The following is a 4,148-nucleotide window of genomic DNA, read 5'->3' on the forward strand; positions in this document are numbered from 1 at the left end:
TTTGACTTTTTGTGGAACATTTTAAATGTCCCCAGAGAGAAGAAGGAATTATGTTTGCTATTAAGAGTATGTAACCATTTATATCAAAACCCCAGTTTAGAAATTGCGTAGGTGACTACAGTGCAGCTGAATAATGGCCCCCCAAAGACATCAGGCCCTAAGCCCTGGAAACTGAAAATGTTACCGTATTGGAAAAAGGGTCTTGGCAGATGTGGTTACGTTAAAGACTTTGAGATGAGACTACCGTGGATTATCTGGATGTCCCTAAATATAGTCACAAGTATCTGTGTAAGAGAAAGGCAGGTGGACATCTGACACACACACACACAGAAGAGGAGAAGGCACTGTGACCATGAAAGCAGAGACTGGAGTGATGAGATCCCCGCAAGCCAAGGGATGCCCACAGCCACCAGAAGCTGGAAGAGGCAAGGAACAGACTGTCCCCTAGAGCCTCCAGAGAGAACATGGCCCTGCCATACCTCGATTTCAGCCCACTGACACTGACTTCAGACTTCTGGATTCCAGACTGTGAGAACATCAGTTGCCTTTGTTTCAAGCCACCAAATTCATGGTTATTTGTTACAGCAGCAAGAGTAAATGGATACAATGACTTAGGTATGCCTTTACTCACCTGACATTTACCCAAAAGATAAAATATTTTTCTTTACAAAATGATTCATAACAGACTTGAAAATATCAAGTTCTCCCATTGCCTTTAAAATAAGCAATTTATAAAAACAAATATTTTGGAAATTCCCTGGTGGTCCAGTGGTTAGGACTCGGCGCTTTCACTGCCCGGGTTCAATCCCTGGTCAGGGAACTAAGATCCCGCAAGCGGTGCGGCCAAAAAAATATATAAGTAAATAAATAAAAACAAATATTTTACAAACAAATATTTTACACACATTTCAGGAAGTGTTCTGTAATGTAAGCCCCGCGACTTTCAATACCATCAGTATGTTAATGCCTCCTAACTTCAAACCTCTAGCCCAAATTACTCCCTTTAATTTGACATTTGTATATCCACTTGCCTTCTCAGCATTGTCACTTGGATACCCAATAGGCACCTCAAATTAACATATCCAAAACTGACTCCTGTCCTTTTCCTTCTGACTTTCTTGTCCCTAGTCTGCTCCATCTTGGCAAATGGCAACTCCATCTTTTCAGAGATTAAGCTCAAAAATCTTGCAGACATGTTTGACCCCTTTCCTCTCATAACCACAAGTCCTATCTTGGCTCTATTTTCAGATTATATCCAGGATCTAGCCACTTCTTACCACTTCTACTGCCTGCACCCTCGTCCAAGACACCATCATTTTCCCCCTGCATTATTGCAAAAACTTTCTAACTAGTCTCCCAGCTTCTGCCCAGCAGAAAACAGCTTCTGTCTCTTAGGAAATAGAGTGATTCTTTTACTATGTAAATCAGGTCCTGCCACTCCTTTGCCCCAAACTCCCATTGGCTCTCCATCTCACTCAGATTAAAAACCAAGTCCTTCTAATGGTCAAATTGCCTTAAATCTCATCTCCTACAACTCTCGCCCTTACTCATTCTGTTTTTCAAACAAGCCAGGCATGATCTGATTGCTCTCAGCTCAGGGTTCTTGCTCCTGCCTCTGCCTGGAATCTTCATCCCCCAGCAACCTGCAAGACTCCCTTACTTCAGGTCTTAGCTCACTGGCGATGCCCTCTTCGACCACCTCCCAAGCACTATCATCCCTGGCACATATTTACATGTTGATTTTCTGTCTTCCTCCCCATTAGAATGTTTACTTCACAAAGGCAGGAACTTTGGGTCAGATATGTGCACAGCCAATAAGCTGAAAGTGCCAGAAATGCCAAATATGAAAAAATATATATACCAATGTAGCAATTAATATATAGGCACACTATTTTCAATAATTAGTATCATAATATATATTACCATGGTTCTTTCTGAATAAACTTTTTCCAATCAGTACTTCTCCCTTCATTTTAGATTCCTTATTCTTTTTTTTTTTTTTTTTGGCCATGCGGTGTGGCACGCAGGTTCCCTAACCAGGGATGGAACCTGTGCCCCCTGCAGTGGAAGCTTGGAGCCCTAACCACTGGGCAGCCAGGGAATTCCTAGATTCCTTATTCTTCCACTGCCAATTTTTCTCTTCTGAAACCAATTTCTTTCTTACAAAGCCACATATTTAATCTCAGACTCACTCAAATAATAGATTTATAAAGAATCTGTCTATAATACAGGAATTTTACCTATTTTCTCTGCCCATTGCTCGGACTTTTACTGGTTTCCTTCTTTATTTACTTCACTTTAAATTTTTGTTTCCTTTGCAAGCACTTTCTTAGATTTCAGTTGGCTTTCATTATTGTTACCTCCAAGCCTAGAGAGGAAGGGCTTCAGTTTGCTGTGGAGCTGACTTTTCTCCACCTATTTGCCTTCTTTACACTCTTATTTTTTGAGTTCCGTAAACCATAAATCTGTTTAGTCCATCACACCTTTGTTACTTTTTGTTTTTTCAAACTTTTCGCACAAAGTGTAGAACTCCACATCCTTTCGTCTACTCTAGTCAAAGCAACTGCCCACCAAATGTAGAGCCAGAAAACATCTTACCCTAGTGTGTCTCAACGAGCTGTTAGAGTGTGTTTTCGAAATTTGTAAGGGAATTTGGGGTTGTCACAGTCACGGTGGATGAGGAAGGTATCAATATGTAATTGGGATGCCGAACAACTGCAATGCAACAAACCTACACAATAAAATATCGTCTCACATTCCATCAGACTTTTCAATGTCCTGCCAGACACCTCCTTATGTGTCTGAGGCCTAACTCCATTAAACATATGCCAAGCTTTTTTTTTTTGAAGTTTTAATACGCACTAAATTTTCTAAGACTTCTTCTATGTGAAAAACAATGGAAAATTATACTTCAATATAGTCAGAACTTTACCAAGAAGTTGTACACCATATTGGAAAAATCATGCCACCCTTATGCTTGAGGAACCAAAAGAACACACCTGTGGCAGCTGTAATGTTTGCATTTATAGTTATTGTATTGTATATGTGTACAAGCAAATGGCTACTTCTTTGTATTTCTACTGTAGACATGTTTTAGCCTTTATATTTTGAAATATATTATTATTTTGCTATTTTGCAATGTTTCTCCTTTACAGCTAGGATGTTTTCTTGTTTCGTGTTTGTTTTTTAGTTATGTGTGTAGATGGGTTATATTATCCATGATTTTCATTCCAGAATAGTTTGTTTGTTTTTTCTTTTTAATTTTTTTGTCCAAGCCATGCAGCATGTGGAATATTAGTTCCCAGACCAGGGATTGAACCCACACACCCTGCATGGGAAGCAGAGTCTTAACCACTGGACGGCCAGGGAAGTCCCCAGAACAGTTTTTTTTTTTAAAAAAAGGTCTATTCAGCATATATAAAGGGAGGTTGGTGCTGATTAAACTGAGAATCACTAACATAACAGTAGACCGCTCCAAGATTTCCCATTTGCTTCCCAGGCTACTGTTGACACTTGGACCACACCACACACAGCCTCATTCTCACGTTCAAGGATCTTAAGCTTTTTTTAAAAAAAGGGACCCAGATGGTGTGGATGATAATAAAGAAAACTTGTATGGTCCCTAACTGGAAAATCGGCTCGGATATACGTGATCTCTTTTGATGCTCATAAGAGTTTGGAAAGGGAAAGCAAATAAAACTTCTAAAGATTCTTCTTAGCAACATAATATTTACCTATTATACTACTCAGCCACTGCCATACCTTCTCTTATTAACTTTAAGAGATCCCACAGATTATGCCAAGATTCTCAACCAGATGAAACCTGAGAACTCTTTTCTTCGGCGTTTATTTCAGCCTGCTCCTATAGACAGGAGAAAACCGAGATCTAAGAAAAGTTAAGCGACTTGCCCACGGCTCTGAGAAATCATAATATTTCAAAGCAGAGGTGTAAGAATATGTATCATAGCCTATTCGATTACACTAGCTTTTCTCACCGCAAACTGTAGATGAGAAGTCTGTCAGCAAAGACAAAACCGGACGTAGGGTGCACGAGCGAGCCTCGCGCCCCAGCTCCGCCCCCAGGGCTGTCCGCGGCGCTGCCTGCCTGGCGGCCAGCGCAAGGGGCCTCGTGGGGTCCTTCGCGCGGG

The 4,148-nt window shown here is 40.7% G+C and overlaps 1 protein-coding gene across 2 annotated transcripts in view; it reads right to left on the reverse strand.

Annotated features, from left to right (window-relative positions):
• Positions 1 to 4,148, reverse strand: part of PITPNC1 (phosphatidylinositol transfer protein cytoplasmic 1) — a 265,455-nt gene that overhangs the window by 260,743 nt on the left and 564 nt on the right. Inside the window, exon 1 of one of the 2 annotated variants that reach the window (XM_067715276.1) lies at positions 3,996 to 4,019. The exons of the other annotated variant lie outside the window; for it this stretch is intronic. The gene's annotated coding sequence lies outside the window, so the exon portion shown is untranslated. Of the gene's footprint in view, positions 1 to 3,995; positions 4,020 to 4,148 lie in introns of those variants that run through there. 2 annotated transcript variants of the gene reach the window in all.

Source organism: Pseudorca crassidens, chromosome 19 (genome assembly GCF_039906515.1).
Source record: "Pseudorca crassidens isolate mPseCra1 chromosome 19, mPseCra1.hap1, whole genome shotgun sequence".
NCBI lineage: Eukaryota > Metazoa > Chordata > Mammalia > Artiodactyla > Delphinidae > Pseudorca > Pseudorca crassidens.